The sequence below is a fragment of the Ochotona princeps genome, chromosome 14 (assembly GCF_030435755.1).
Source record: "Ochotona princeps isolate mOchPri1 chromosome 14, mOchPri1.hap1, whole genome shotgun sequence".
NCBI classification, from domain to species: Eukaryota; Metazoa; Chordata; class Mammalia; order Lagomorpha; family Ochotonidae; genus Ochotona; species Ochotona princeps.
This window is the reverse complement of record NC_080845.1, coordinates 36,365,645-36,383,534: the sequence shown is the minus strand read 5'-3', so window position 1 is coordinate 36,383,534 and position 17,890 is coordinate 36,365,645.

The window sequence follows — 17,890 nt, the reverse complement described above, 5'->3', positions numbered from 1 at the left end:
TCTTTCTCTCTTCACGCCTCATCCACGCACCCTTCCCGAGTTCCGAACCTCGGCTGGAGCTGGACTCCGGCAATTTTAGAGTAGTGGAATACGTTTATGAAGTTCCAGTTAATATTTATAAAAAGGTTCCTGTTCTGATTAAACAATTAGTCTCCTGAGATAAGCTTCTCACTTAACCAAGCTAGTGATGACAAACAGTAAAATCTAGAAACAAACTAGAATTATAATAACCCCTCAATCAGTTTTTGAAATTTTTACCTTGGAAAGAGTTACTTTCAATTCAAGTTTACTATGAAAGGAATACTCAGCTTTCTACAATAGAATAGAATATACATAAAATAAGTTCAGAACAACACCATGCATTTTCCCACATACATGTGCACAGAGCAAAATGTGGTTCATCTTATATTTATTGACAAAACTTATGCATAAGAAGAATCCAAGTATTACTTTACTTTGGCAATTTTTTTCAATATACAGTATTAATAATTATATTCTTAGTTTTAATTCATGTGGCTATTTTAATGAGAAAACTCTTAAGAATCTGATGTATTGGGCCCTGCGGCGTGGCCTAGCGGCTAAAGTCCTCGCCTTGAACTCCCGGGATCCCATATTGGCGCCGGTTCTAATCCCGGCAGCTCCACTTCCCATCCAGCTCCCTGCTTGTGGCCTGGGAAAACAGTTGAGGACGGCCCAATGCATTGGGACCCTGCACCCGTCTGGGAGACCTGGAAGAGGTTCCTGTTCCTGGCTTCGGATCGGCGCAGCACCGGCCCGTTGCGGCTCACTTGGGGAGTGAAACAACGGACGGAAGATCTTCCTCTCTGTCTCTCCTCCTCTCTGTATATCTGACTTTGTAATAAAATGAATAAATTTTTTTTAAAAATCATTTGTACTTAAATCAGAGTGAGATGGGCTTCTATCTTGGGCTTCTCACAGATAGGGTATATTGTGTTGTGGTAGTTTTTTTTTTTTTTTTTTTTTTATTCATTTTATTACAAAGCCAGATATACAGAGAGGAGGAGAGACAGCGAGGATGATCTTGCGTCCGATGATTCACTCCCCAAGTGAGCCGCAATGGGCCGATGGGCGCCGATTCGAAGCCGGGAACCTGGAACCTCTTCCAGGTCTCCCACGCGGGTGCAGGGTCCCAATGCATTGGGCCGTCCTCAACTGTTTTCCCAGGCCACAAGCAGGGAGCTGGATGGGAAGTGGAGCTGCCGGGATTAGAACCGGCGCCAATATGGGATCCCGGGAGTTCAAGGCGAGGACTTTAGCCGCTAGGCCACGCCGCCGGGCCCAAAATGAATAAATCTTAAAAAAAAAAAAAAGAATCTAATGTATTTAAGCCAGAAATGTTCATTTCTTCTGATAAAAGCATATGTTTTGCTCTGAAAGGTCAGTTTCGTATATTTGCTCTGCTCAGATCAGTGAAGTTTATATCAGTTTCTAGAATAACAGTTACCAGAAATGTGTTTAATGCGCAACTGAATTCCAACAAGCAATGTTTAAAACAAAGAAAGAAAATAAAAGAAAGCAGTAAGGACAGTCTTTAATTTTATTTTCCTTTTACAATCATGCACTTATAAAAAGTTTCCTTACATTAATGGGCCATAACATTTTTTTTCCTAGTCTGAAGTAGGCTGATTGAATAATCAAATTCCACAGCCTAATGGAAATAATAAACCTTCTAAAGCCCAATCTTTCAAAAAAACCCCACAATATCCACTTGAGTTTTATTGGAGAAAATTTTATATCAATGCTAAATGAGATGGCAAGCATGCATGAATAATTAATGAATAATTATTTTTACTTACTGTTCTCATTAAAGCAAAAAAGAAGTTATAGTCTGAAGTAAAATTTTTCTCCTATCATTACCATTAATTTGAATTATTTTATCATGTAGGAAACTGAAACTGAACCCCCTTAAGGGAAAGCAGTACCCGGGCTCCTCTCCGTCTCCAACTGCACAGTGTCCTTGTCTACCACCTATCTAAAGGAATTCATTGAAATGAGAGAGGAACACAACTGAATCTATAACGTTTTAATCTCTGCAGATAAGAATCTTGATGGCCACTACTGTCTGGAGGACTTTATCTGGGGCAATTGCTGGAAAAAAATGTAACCACCACAACCATGTGACACTCAGACCAGCTGAGCCCACCTGACCATCATAAATTTGCACAGCATCCCTAACCACTAAAGGAAGGTCCTCAACTCTACTGACCAACTATGAACTTAACACAAGTTAATCATGCACCTTTCAGCCCTAATTTCAATCGTTAAGAACCTTCACCCCTAACTTCCTGGAGATCCAGGAGAATTGGAGTGGGTATATTATCCCTATTGTCCCTACTCCAATGTAAAACTCTCCACATAGTTACCAAATAAACTTAAGGCCAAAAAAGGGAATGGGAAATCAGGTTAGTTGGTAAAATATTCAATACAATAGGATTGTACAATTGGATTGTATTGATTGTATTGTATTGTATTGGATTTGCTTTTGACATCACACATTTCAGATCAGCTCTAAAGAAGCTAGAGACCCAAGAACACCAACAGACACAGACAAATGGCGATCGCAGCAAAAATCTGCTCTATGGCACTGAAGCAGCCAAGGGACATCTTGACAAAAACTTTTTTGATAACAAGCTCTGCACTCCACTTAAATCCCATGGAAAAATCTATGGCTCCACACTGGCTCTGTTCTCAAGAAGCTTTCACAGGCACAATAGCACTTTCACAATTTGGGTTAAAAGGAAGACCAAATAGAGGTTTTCTACCTTGAGAAAGCCAGTCCTAGAATGTAAATGCAGGCCACAAGGGGAACCTCACCTATTCCCCTTCCCTGGCAGTAATGAGGTACTGCTCCCATTCTGCATTCAAGGGCTCAAAGGACTTAAGCATCAGAAAATCTGCTGGGAAATTGAAAATCTTTCCCTGATAGGTAACAGGAACTCCCACAATGTGGGCAATGACAGCCAAGTGGAAACTTGGACTTTACTTCCAATTGTAGTAATAAGGTGTCCCTCTCCTATTTCAATAGGTAAATTCAAATTCAAATGGAAAAAATGGAATTTCCCCTAATGTATAAATGATATAGGCTTTTCCTGCCTGTGCCCTAGAGAATCTACATTAGATAAAACCATAATTTGTGAACACTTTCTCTGTCCTTTGAGGTTTAGGCAAGCTTCTTTTGAAATCTAAATATGCATCTTTCCAGAATTCAGAAAATCTGTTTCTCAAGGACCTGGGACTCATTCTTTTGAAATGTAATGATCACAAAAAATAACAGCCAAATCTTCTTTTTTAGTGAAAAGGTGGCTGCCTAACTTACTGCAGGAGCTGAGAATGATTTTTAGGTTTAACTCTTTCTTTGTATGAAGACATAATTAGTAAATGCAGATGGTCACACAATTTAGGATCTTGGGCCCTTGTGAAATTTTTCTTATAAAGTCTTATCTTACCCCTTTGGGAAGGCACTTTCTTCCTGTCTCCTGGTTTTTCCTCAAGAATAGCAACTGGGCAGTTAGATGAAACCCTGCTGGAATGTGAGTTCTATCTTTCTGAGTTTATTATTATTATTATTATTCAGAATGTTCCACTAAAGGAATGCAAAGAGCTTCCTCCAAGGCTACCTTTCTTTGACCTTATCAAAGTGTCAATCCCATCTCTCAAATTTTATCCTGAGGAAGCAAGGTGATAATGTCTGAGATTTCTGATTACAGTGAAAATAGGAGGAGGTGGAGGGGGCCTATCACAGCCTTCTGAAGGCTTTTTGTTTTGAGCAAGCTAGACTAGACAGATTAAAATTCAGGCCTGTGAATGTTAACTGCTGTTCAGTTTTTATTTTTCTCCCTGAAAATTCTGTGTAAAAGCACTTCATGATTTTTTTGGGTTTTTCTCTCTTTAAAATGATATTGTGACAACATAACACAATATTCAAGTAGTCAAATATGAGCAATTGTGAAATACATAGTAAATTTTCTATAAATATTTGTAAGTTTATACATAACAGTATTAGAAAATATTAGCCTTGTGCATAGAAATTAAGAAATTATTTCATCTGATTCCTACTTTATAGCAGTGATGAAACTAGGACAGAAGTTTTGAACTGTACAGATAGTTGTATAAGCACAATGTGAGGAATCCAGGTATCCTGACATTTAATTGCACTTATATGGAGGCTATTGTAGATTGACAGTTTACAGGATAACTTAAATGGACAACCACAATTTCTACATATTCAAAATATGGAAATAAAGGAAGCTAGAATTCTAGACATTACAGTAAATGTTCTGTAAGTTGCCTAGTTGCTAAATGTGACCAACAAGTAAGTATTTTCAGAAAAATATAAAACCTAAACTTCTACATGTTTTAACTTGCTAAATAAAAATAGAGCTGTTATTTTCCTCAATAAACAGGCAGAAAAATTAGTGCATGTTTTCAAGGCATTATGATTCATATATTGATTTTTCTGTGGCATTACAACATTTCTTTTACAGGAATAGAGTTTCATTAAATCTTAAAAGGACGCTGTAGGATATTGACAGGTACTCATCGGGACAGTCCATCAACAAGCATTTATTGACCACTTAACTCCACAGGGCGGTGTGCTAAACACAATGAGATGTCATAAAAGAAATGGAAGGCATGACCTTTAACCTTATGGAAATTAAAAGCAAAGGCTGTCCACAACAACAATTTTTAGCATTTTGATAAACTGTCATTTCAGGTGAGTGAGGAAGCATTTACTCAGTCAAGAAGCACATGTGCTCCTGGGTAGTCTCAGCAGTAAGCTAAATGAGTCCTCTGTTTTACGCTTTTACAGGAATGTTCTAATTGCCTATTAGAAATTAAACGTATGCTAAATGAAGAAAGTTCTAAATTCAAATGACAATGTTGATTAAGATAAAGAGTTAAAACTTCAGGGTCTGGAAGCATTGTCAGATGAGCCAAATTCCTACCATTTCAACCATATGACCTGGGACCTGACAACTCCTGATGGTCTCTGGTTTCAACCGATGTTCTAAGTGGAATCATAATCTAAGCTCATAATATAATTTTGGGAATTATATTATGATACATGTACTTCTTAGTTCACACTATTTCTAAGTAACTTTCATTAGTTGTTAGCATGTTAGCATTGCTGTCAATAATGTTATTACATTTTTAAAAAAATTATTGGAATACGGACTGGCATTTGGCTCAACTACTAATCTACCTCCAAGTGGCAGCATCCCAAATGGGTCCTGGTTCATGTTTTTGCTGCTCCAGTTCCCATCCAGTTCCCTGTTATGCACTGGGAAAGCAGCAGAGGATATCCCAAAGCCTCGGATGATGCCTGGGAAGAAGTTTCTCAGTGGGCTTTGGGTTGACTCAGCTCTGGCTACTGGGGCCATTTGGGAAGTGAACTAGCAAAGTAAGATCTTTCTCTTTGCTTCTCTCTGTAAATCTACCTTTCCAATAAAAATAAATAAACCTTTTAAAAATGTATTGGAATACATGAAAGGGCATTTACATGTAGGTGCTAATTTCTACTGTGCTGTTGGAATATGACAATACAGTGGTATGAAAATAGCAAATACAATGTGCACAAAGGTTGTCCTTAGCCAAAATTTTCCAACCATTTGTTAATATGCTATATTCATTTTTTCCAAGAAAGAACCTATTTTAATCAATTTGATTTACCCACCTCAATAACAGATAGAAATACATATATTCACGAGTAGTGCAAAGAATAAATCATCACGATATGAATAAAGAAAAATCTTATGGGTCATAGCAATTTACAGCATTTAGAAACACTTTGAATGTGATGAAAGTTTCACTTTCATCCCCATTTTCATTTATGTATAAATGTGCTAGATATTGCTTTTGGTTAGAAGATAAGGTTTGCTGAGAGTTGTCACTTTGAAAGGCCATTTTCTGAACCAATATGGATACCAAATCTAAACATGCATGTTTATAAAGAGTAAAGAAGTCATAGTTCCTCAATGACTACTTTGTTGCTTTTTACTTAGGATACTTCTGATCAACTATATTTCAAAACAGGAAAATGTATATCCCAAGAAACTGGGTTAACTCTCTTATTGTTTTGGTCTTGAATTGTTTTTAACACTTAGCTATCCCATCTGGAATATCATGGTTAGGGGTGGCAGAGGAGTGGTACTTCCAGAGCACCTGGCAGATATGAAAATCCGAAAATGCTCCTATAAAATGGCATTCTATTTGTATATAACTCATCTTTATATATATACATATATATATATATATATATATATCTTAAATCACCTATGTAATAATTCTAATACCTAGGACTAGATTATGTGTAAGCAAAAGTAGCTATATTGCATTGTTTGGAGAATAATGTCAAGAGGAAAAAAGGCTGTGCATCTTCAGTACGGATGCAATTATTTTTTCAAAAGCAACTAATTTCAACCTGTGATTGATTCATATCAACAGATATGAAATGTGGTAGGTATGAAGAATAAACTAGATTTCCTTTTCTCTCATCATAGAATGACATGTGATTAGAAATTTACAAGGGCTTCCCACAGGGAATGATTTTCTACCTCTAACCTCTTCACTAATGATTTGAACCTTACTCCAGGAGAACAAAATTGTGCAATGACAAAGCAAGATTGAAGTTGACTTTCTTGAGTTGAAACCCTGCTCCACCTCTTATTAACTAAATACCTTAGTGCACATTACTAACCCTTTATCTGATTTGAAGAAGGATGTTAATCAATTCCAGCAGCTGAATACGACTTCTTGATGGGATTTATTCTTTTAAAGATTTATTTATTTTACTTGAAAGAGTTACAGAGACAAAGGGAAGGAAGAGGGAAAAGAAAAGGGACCAAGAGAAAGAGAATGAATGAATGAATGAATGAATGAATATCTCCCATTGCTGGTTCATTCCCCCAAATGGTTTGAATGGCCAGAGCTGGGCTAATTTAGAGCTGGGAGCCAGGAACTTCTTCCAGGACTCCCATTCGAAGCCTTGGATCATCCTCCATTGCTTCTCAGTCCCTAAGCAGAAAACTGCATCGCGAGTGGAACAGCAGCGACATGAACCAGCAGCATCCATCCTGGATGCCACCTGCCGCAGGCAGAGGACTAGCCTTAATGCCACTGTGCTGGACCCAATAATGGGATCACATTCACTAACTCTCCTTCCAGCTCACTCACTTCGTTTTTCTATTTTTAGTTCATGTTTTTATTCCCCTTCAAACAAAAAATATGTTTTACCTTACCAATGCCAAAATATAGTAACTTTATCTTTAATTGTAGCCCTTTCCTTCCTTCTCTATGTGTTTGACAGTTAAAAATAGACATAATGACAAAAACTGGGTTAATTTTTAACAGAACCTCTTATCTAACAAATCTCATTCTGGCTCCTCCTGAATGCTAGAGAAAAATTCTACATTCTTCAGACTTAGTAGTAAACAATATGGGTAAGTTTTCTACTAACCTCCTATATTCACTTTGGAGTGTAACAAAACAGCAAAAAAGCAAGATTGGTATATAGGAATGATGAGGACACATTTAATTGGATATTTTTGGAAAATTTCACTGAGAAAAACAAGTTTGAATCAAAACAGAAACTTATCTAAAACAGTCAGCCTTGAGAATAAGAAAAGAACATTTCAGGCAGAGGGAAGAAGCACCAGAGAACAAATGTAATACACTTGAGGAACTGAAGCAATTAATTCAAATAACAAAAAGGTAAACCATCGTAATACTTACTAAGTGCTAAGATTAAAATTAAACCTAAAGCAAGATTATACTGTAATTGTAGAAAATTTGAAACAACAGAGACAAAAATGATACAAATTTCACATGAAGCTTCTTTGAGGAATTTCAATATTTCTGTGTTTCCTCTATGAATGCTGATATCTACATATGCAATGGAAAAGTGTAAATGATACTGTTACATACAATATTTGTTTTATTTTTTTAACTTATTCATCTCTTATAAGGAGCGTCCTCCCGTGTCATTAAAATTATTCATAGCTGAGGTTGCTAATGGCTGTATTTTGTTCCACCATATAATAGTTGTATCTGTTTCTCAATCAGTTCACTCATTGGATTTCAAGAATATTCAAAAAATCCCTTCTGCTGTGAAATAAATGCTACAATAAACAACTATTTGTAAATATCTTTTATTAACTTTGACTATTTCCTGGAAGTGAATATCTAGAAACAGGATTTATTTTTATCTTAAATTTCAAGATCAACTTCCTAAAAAGTCAAGACTTCTTGACTGTGTGGCCCCTTGCGCATTTAAAATGAGACGGGAGACTACGTCATTCTACTTTCTTCATGTGCTCACACATTGATGTGTCCAAGGCCAAACTGATTCTTCAACATAGAAGACCAGATTATTATGTAAGAGAGTGGTCATTAAGGAAAAAGAAAAAAAAAAAACCCTTTTTGTGTTTAAGAGATGTCTTTGGTGAATTTGGCCTCCAAGAGAGTGACTAGAATTAGTGAAGCCTAAAAGTTACTGATTCAGATTGGGGGGGGGGGGGGATTTGGTTTGTTTACATTTGAGTCACAGAAAATAATTCTGAAAGTAGGAAAATATTTTTTGGCAATGATACCTCTCTTGACACTTGTTCCTATGGCTTTACTTTGAGCCTCCATATTCTCTATGTGTGTTTGAGCAACGTAGTCTAATCTACGTGCTTATTTATTATCTTTCTGTTTCAGCTTGGAGCTATTTCTACCCAGTGGGGAGCAACATCAAACAACAGTAAGATTTTCTTAGGTTTATCCAACAAATGTTGCTTTCTTCTGTTGAGTTTAAGCATTGGGTCTGTTATCATTGTTGTTCATATACATTATTTAATGATCTTTCACTCTGTGTTCTAAAGCCCATGCAACATTAATTCTTTAATATACTTGCATTTGGGAATTAACTATTGATGTGTAATTGTTATTCCTAATAATCAAGAAATTGTTAATGCATAAAACATGTCACACAGACAAGCAACCCAAGCAAGGCACTAGACAGTACAGAATGGCAAGTTTTATTATATTGTCTTTGACTAAGTTGGAAGATCAACACGAACAACCAAGTTATCTACTTTGTTAATGGATATGCCTTATGATGCTACATTTAAGTTGTCTCTCAAATGGGAACGATGTGCTATAGCAATTTGTTCTTAGGTGCTAGAATAAGTACCTACTCAAGCTCATTTTGAAGCACTTCACAAATACAAACCTACCATAACATGAAATAAGACATCTGTATTTCCCAAATTAACAGGGCTTCCTTTGCCAAAACTGTTTCTAACTAAAGGTCATGAGAAGGGAGAAAAATCTTGCTTGCATCCCTTAAGTGAGGAGATATCCCTATGATCCTTACTTTATTCTTCCAAGAATAAGGACTGGGAACTAAATGTGGAGCTACTGATACAAAATATATACAATATATTTAATAGCACAATTGTGTGTGATTTTCCTTTTTCGAAATAAACATTAAATGGCAGGGGTGCCTAAGACTGACGACTGTATCAGCTTCCTGTTTAGTCTCCTTCCAATGTGCCTCGGAGGAAAAAGGATGATAGGTCAAGTACTTGGGTTCCTGTACTCATGCGGAAACCCCAGATGAGATTTCCGGCTCTTGGCTTCAGCCTTGTCCAGTAACAGCTGTTATGGGCACTTAAATAAACAAGTAAAAATTTAGAAAAGGCACTAAAATCCCATTCAAGGACCAGATGTTTGGCTTAGTGCCACACCCTATCTCATACTGGGGTCCTGGGTTCAAGTCTTAACTCTGCTTCTAATTCCAGTTGGCTGCTACCATGCACACCAGGAGACAACAGGTGATGTCTCAAGTAGTTGACTCTCTGCTTCCCATGTGCAAGACCTGGATGAGATGCAGGATCCTCTCTTCGGTTCCCTGGCCCAATTTTTGCCATTACAGATACCTAGGAACTATGTTGGCAGATGCAAGCTTTGCTTGTCTATCACTCTGACTTTCATATTAAGAAGAAACAATTGCAGAAGACTTCATTGGTCTATAAAATTATTGAAGACACATACACACTCCAAGCTCATTAGTTACGCTCCTTTTGTTTAACATCCTGTCCACATTAGGCTTCTTATGTATGTCTCATTAAAAATATCTTGTAGGAATTCTTCCCAAGTCTGTTGAGATTAACAGCTTTCTCAATAGAGGATCTTTTAGAGAGGTTTTAGAAATAAATAATCCATAACTCAATGAAAACTGTGAACTACAACATGGAACAGCTTTTCTAGACGTTGGGGTATTAGTTTTCCTCTCCTTATCTGTATGTTCACTGACTTGCCAACCATAGTGCTGTTAATACAATGCGTATAAGTCATATCCAAGAGGAATTATCTTTTTCTCTGAAGCTTAGAAGCCTAAGCATGCATGGTTCTGACTTTTTAAATAAGGTGGTGAATGTTTCATAAGTTAAGAAATCTAACTTACAATGCAAGAAAAATCACAGGAGGATTATTCCCATATTACTTTTATTTGTCTTCTGGGTTGATGGGCATGAGTTTGTTTTCAGTTTATAATTTAAAATTTTGCCCTCTGCAGAATTAGTCAGTTCATACTGTGCAATTCAGAACACTCTCTGACATGAAAAGATTCTGATGAAGTATTATTTTGTAAGGGTGTTCTTCTCGTGACCAGCCCCCATCCCAAGTCCTGGCACCAGAATCCAGGTGAGTCTGTCAGTTAGGACAGTGACAATTCTCACAGAGGTTCATAAACTAGATCATCAAGATAAAAAAGAGTCACATGGCATTAACTAAGTAAAATATATGATTATAATAGGATAGATAAGATCCAGGAAGTTGTCATTTAAAATAAATTATATTATTATCATTTTCTGTGAATTATTTGGAAGAAGGTCACGGAAATAGTTTCTTCATCCCCTGAACAGGTTTGGAGACCAATTTCTTTTGATCCTACTATACAAGGAATGCTAATTTTACTTGCTAATACTCTGAGATCTAGATTGGTAAGCCATAAAAGGTATATAAGGGAAACAGAGGCTACTCGGGGAGGAGGTAGGGATAGAGGAAAAAAGAAAAAAAAAAAGGAGGAAGAGAAGGTAGTAGAACAGAAGAGGGAAAGAGTGAAAAAGAGAGTGAAAGAAGCAAGAGGATGAGTTTTCACTCAGATTTCAGATTTAAAGGTGATCACCACCGGCATAAGGGCAGGAGAGGACACTGATCCTGGCAATCCAAAGGGAATTGTTTACGAAAAGAAAGATCAGCAGAAATACTCAGCAAAGCATCCTGAAAGAAATTACCCGAAAGTCTGGAAACCAAGGGCTTTGGCAGTCATTAAGTACCAATTACCATCTTCCAATAGACACAGGCGCTCCCTTCCCTACTTTCAAACAAAAGCTTCACCAGTTGAAGTTCCCTGCTGCACCTGTGTTAACATCTCATCTATTGATCACCAAGCAAAAGTGATGACTGTCTTTCCTGCAGGATGTCAGCAACAGTGTTCCCTGTGCTAAATTCCAATTTTCAAGAGCTCTGGACACATGTAAAGGAATGACTGAACGACTGGTTTCTATACCTCTCTCAGAGATGGGACGAACCTGAACTTAAAACTTCACATGCCATAAACTCAGAGAATATACAACAATAATGTAAACAAATAATGCAACTGTGAATTGTTGTAAAGGCTGTACATGCAATATGTACACAAAGGCTCATATATGTGCACTATTCAGAGTGGAAAAAAAGGGTTGTTTTTCAATATTTTTTCTTCACTTGGAAACTTTTACACTGAACTGCCCAGTAAATTTGAGGCTCTATTTTTAAAAACTTTCCTGTACCATTTGCTAAAGCTTTTCTATGTCCCATATTATTCCAAATTCCATTCTTACCTGTGTGAGAGTGGTGACTTTGATTTTCATTTCATTTGACTTTCATTTCTAATCTCTAAGATTTCTTAACTCTAGCCTCTCCAGCTTAGATCAAATTTAAGAGGTATATTAGTCATAATGAATATGAACTTTAGTCTTCTGAGACTGACTCTTTGAATTGTGTTAGGCTATCAGTTTGTTTCCTCCTATGAGAATGAGGGGCTGCAGAAGGATAAGCCAGTTTACAGTTAGAGCACATTTATACTACAGCCCATCTATGCAGCCAGCTCTACAAGTATGAAGCTCTGGCGCTCTTAAAGGTACTCTTCTCTTGACCACTCCCATCCCAAGTCCCGTTTGTTTCTTAAGTTTCTCACCTCTAATCAATCTTCTGAAAATCACTAATTCCTTACCTAAGGGTAACTTCTCCCTTAGCCTCTAAGTCTCACTTTTCATTTTCATAACAGTGTTTTTGATAGGATTTTCTAAGATGACTGCAGTGGCATAAGCATTACTTCCCACAGAATTCTGAGAAGCGGTTAGTGATACCATCAGAAATCTTGTTACGGATGCTTAAGGATTTAATGAAAGAAACCTTAGAACAGATGATTCTCTATCACTGTACACTTTTTAATGCCTCATTAATTGAACAATTCTAAAATTATATCAAGTCTTTGATAAGCATATCAAGTTCATAAAACCAGATTCTTACATACTACAGTGATTTAAAAATGGAAATTGTACTTAATCACAAAGGCAATCGTCAGACTTCTTTAACAAAGTAAAAATAAAGATTTGCACAATTCCAAAAATCTGAGTTCTTCAACTGATTTTAAAAGTTTTAGGTATAGATAATTTTCTTTTGTTTTTTCCTACTCATGCTTAAGCCCTTGCAGAAATAGCAACAGCACATGTTTCTAGGAAAGTTCATGGCATTTCCTTGTGCTCACAGCAGTAACTGAACCAGTTACCATTCATTCCTGGATTGCGAACCAATTCTGCTTTTCCTTTGCTGTATTAGAGAATTATTTACACAAAAGCTCATTATAATCAAACTCTAAAAACAAAACAAAAATGGATACACAGTATTTCCCATATTCCAATAAGATGCTTTAGATTTTGAGTATCTAAAACTTCCATTCCTCACTAGGTGACAAACACACCTAGAGTTACGTGTACAATTCTACAATCTGAACAGAAAAAAATCTGCCTCATTGTCCCATGATGACAATTTTAGAGTGTAATAGAGAATATTAATATTTGCTAGAATATGGAGAATCTCATATCTAATGCTGTCATAAGACACTGTGGCATAATGGGCAATCCTTGGACTTGGTGTTAAGAGGTCATAAATTAATTTTCTCATTGGCAGCCATCTTCCTGGTAACTAAGGACAAAACAATTACTTCACTCTCATCTGCTAAAATATGAACACTCTCAGGTTTCCAAAGTAAAATTCAGTTATGTAACAAGCAAAGCAATTCGTGTTAATATAAAAAGAAATAGCTGGAACACAGAAATAGCACTTACACATAATCTAGATGGACTCTTCCTTTAGGGTTAAGTAATCTTCCCATGCCTACATTTTTTTTCTTTTTTTCTAAAACGAGGTGCAATAAAGAATAACTGAGAAAATGTACATGGCAAAAGTACTTGACACATAAAAGGGGTTGGTGAATATTAATTGTACGGTTATTATGTATTATTTAAAATCTCTGATGAGTGAATCATTTCTAAAATGTTACGGATAATTTTCAAGATATGCCATAGACTTTGATTACAATAATGCTGTGAGAAAAAAGAAAACTAAAAGATTTGAGCCATCCAATCATCCTTGGAATAAAATATAAGGATAGAAATAGCTCATTTGAGTATATAAAGTTTATACATTCATAAAAATCATGGGTAATTGATTTTTGAGAATAATATTTTATTGATATTAATCTTAAAATGTGTTACAAAAGAGAGGGGATTATTGATCCAGGTGGGCTACTAACAGGGACGGAGTGGGGCTGGTTGGGGTGGGGTGAAGAGAGTGAGATAAATGTTACTGCCTTCCCTCTTGCACCTGCTGGGGCATGGTGGAGAGAATATGCCACTCCTTGCTGTTAGACTAGAGAGTCATTGTGCCAGGGAACAGGAGCTACATCTAGGGCTCTGGTTCAGGGGAAGAATGTCCTGGTGGTATTACTTGAGTGGTACATAGGTGAGACTTACATAGAGGGGGTGGTGCAACTTGGTCCCTGGCTCTCGAACACACTGATGTGTATATTCAACTAGCCCGGTTTGCCCAAAGCTCCAGCTCTTGCTCATGACCTAGGTATAGCATCCTGGAATGGGAAGATCCTGCAGGATCTCCTACCTGGTACACCCCAGACGTGCCACTCATGTGTGCCATCAGGGGCAGCAACCTGCCCTGGGCTGCCCCCGATCCAGTTGTTGCACTCACTGGCAGACATTTATGAATGATTTGAACAGTATGACTTTTCTATAACAATAACCTATATATTTTATAAGCTGTCTTAATAAGAGATTTGCCAAATAACAATAATTATTTGGAGTGGGACAAATGATTTGCATTTTGTTTAAGCAGTTATCTAATTTAACATTACTACAAGAATTATTGTGAAGGACTTTTACACATGTGGCTAATGTCTACAATCAGTTGACTTCAAGATTGCCCTGGATAATGCAAATACACATCATTCAGTAGCTGCAGGGTCTAAATAGCACAAAGCGAGATTTCCTGAAGAGGAAATTCTGCTTCAAGTCTGCATCACGCACTCGTGCTGAGTCCCTAGTAAGTGGTCTTCTCCACAGATTTAGGGCTCAAGGTTACAGTATCCATTTCTGGCAAAGATTTCAACCTGCCAGTCTAGCACTACAGATTTTCTGTTGCCAGTCTCTATAATCATATAAGCTAATTTCTGAAAGCAAATCTCTTCACATACTTTGAGAAATTAATGAAATATGAATCACAAGATTTTTGAAAACTATGCTCATGGAGGATCCTCAGAGAAGGTCATAGAAATGCACATTTAGATAAACCTACACAGGATTCTAACTATATACCAAAATAAACTTATCTTTGATTCTATTTTTCCACAATATTTTGCATTACTATCTTAGATGATATGTATAATACATCCCATTGGTTTTGTCTCTTTGGAGAATTCTGATGACTACTCAATCTGTTTAAGATATCTTTTCTGAGGATATATTCAATAAATGACTGTTTGATGTTCTGTTTCCATATACTATGTGAAACTCGTTTCCTTCCAGCCTCTCCTGTTAGCCAAGGATCTGATAGAGTAAATGCATGAACCTTTTCTATACCTGGTACCTGTACATCAAATAAGATGGGGTAACAACAAACCAAGGCATTGCACTCAAACCAAGGCATCTCATCAAATGCAGGCATTTCAAGTGGTAGCTTAACCTGGTACGTCGCAGAGTGCCCTGTTCACCTTTTTATGTGAGCTTTGAGGTTTGATAGAATTAATTACAACTACTCTCCTAAGAATCGTAGTTCTGCCATTTCACACTGACTCCCGGCTCTACTTCTGACATGTGTTGTTCTTCGACAAACACCTTGCTGTTTTCCACCTCAATGCCTTTGTTGCAGGCAGTCTACCATGTCATTGTAATCTCCTCTTGCAAAAGCACATCCAGGCCTTGAGGGCAAGCTTTAGTTCATTATCTCTTTTCTCATTTCATGGTTACCTCAGATACACTTCTCCTTTCTGAATACCTAGAGTAGTTCCCACAATGTCCCATAACCCATCGACCCACAGTGGGATCCTGGAGATTATAGTTTCCTACCAAGGAAACTATACTGTCTAAAAATAACGACTCTAGAGCCAGATCATGGAAGTTCAACTCTCAGACCTGCCACTGCCTGTCTTGTGACTCAGTTATTTATTGATCACTGAACCTCTATACTTTACCTTTATGGGGACAAGTAAGAAGGTATTCATTTCATGCACAGGGATTAAGTGAATTGCTATTATATAAAACACTTAGATCAATGCCTGTAACATATTATGCATAATGTTTGTCTATATTAGTGCCATTTTTGCAGATACACAAACACACATGAGTAGACTTCTGATTACAAGTACTTTAAAATGAAAGGTTAAATAAGTGTCAGATAAACTCAGGAAGCTTTTAAAGGTGAAAAACAGTTAATCATTCCTTTAACTAAAGAGAAATGCAGCACTAAATTGGACCCTAAAAAGCTTACTATCCTTGATGTTATCTGGGGTAAGAAAGTGAAAATATTAGGACACATACTTAACTTCACTTAAGAGATCCTGATAACATACAACCTTAGAATGGTATAATGACTCTGAAAAGTAGATAAGAAATCACCTAACATGTTTACAATTTATTGCTTTTATGGAGTTGAATAGTCTCATTAAAAAGGCTATGAGTGGGACACCAGTTCTTATAATCAAGATTTATTTCTTCTAGAATTTGTTTTCTGATTTGTAAAATGATGTATACAAAATCAGTACAAGGGATATAAAATTAAGACATAGTGTAATGTTTTCATCAAATGCCTTTACCAAGTGAGCCAAAACTGATGTAGTCGTGACTGTGTAACTACTGAGCACACATTTTTACATCTTTTAAAGCAGTGCTGTAAAACACCTTAGACAATACAATTGCTTGGTAGACATTTGAGATATTTGGAAAGCAATTAACACAGAATACTTCATTCTTTGGTTATGCATAATTTATATCAAAGGGTACATTTTGAATCAATTATTTGGTCGAGGAGTCATGGGTAATTTTTCCTTGCTGCCTTAAGGATCTTATCTGACACCATTGGGAGTCACACCCTGGTCTCACATTTGCCAAAATGCGTATGCTCCTTCTCCCCTCTCTCTCTACACACCAGTACAACCTCTTTTTCCTTCCTGATGTGGAAAACTCTTACACATCCTTCACATTCCAGTTTAGAAGCCACTATTCCTGCTTTGCAGATAATTCAGGGCTATTTTCAGCCTGACCAGTTCTTGCATTTCCATAGCTCATTGATTATACATTTCACTTCTATTACAATTACTTATTTACATATTTGCTTCTTGGTTTAATTGTAAGCCCTAGAGGTCCAAGATGTGGTTCAATTCATTTTTAGGTCCATTCTATCCGTGTAAAGCAGATTTTTAGCAAACAAAATTTGAACAAAAACTTGGATGCATTTTCATTATTTTCCTCCATGTAACACTAGGATTTGTAAGCATATTAACTTCCTACAAATTCAGTACCTCATACCTTCATGCAAGCTAAATCTGCTTTAATATTCATTTAAATGCCATGTAATCATAGATGCCGACTTCATTTGGAATCACTTTCTTCTTTCATTGTAAACCTTGCTCAAAATTATTGGGAGATTTTACTGACAAAAAGCAGCAACTATCAAATTTAAATTTATAACCAGCTATTTGACAGAGAGGTAAGTTTCTGAAGCTTAATAACTAAAATTTGAATCAAGAATTCTTCCCACTAAATGCTTATCTGCTGAGCAAAAAGTATTCCCACATCTTCTATTATAATCCACTGTGCTATTTCATTTTCTTTCCCCCAGTTTCACCAAAGCAGCTATTTACTCACTCACCAATCCATGCATTCACATAGCTAACAGTTACTATTTAAACACTTATCTACCAGGCACCAGTCTCGGAAGATCTAGTAAGGCAGAAGATGACTTGTTTTTACAAAGCACTTGATCTGCAAATGACAGGCAGGCCTTTGACGGCAGCCACAATCAAAGATAATATAACGACTTCAGAGCTGCTAGACAAATGTGCAACGTCAATGGATGAAATCGAAGCAGGAAAAGAGGGACTGCCTCACAGTGTGTAGAGAAAGATTTCAAAACCCTTCAAATGCCATACCTCTGACGAACTGAAGACACCCTCCCCCCACCCCAGGATATCCTTTCCATACACACAGCAAAGGGACAGGAATAATGGCCTACCCCCTTCAGAGGATCACTCAGTTATGCTCAGTGATGG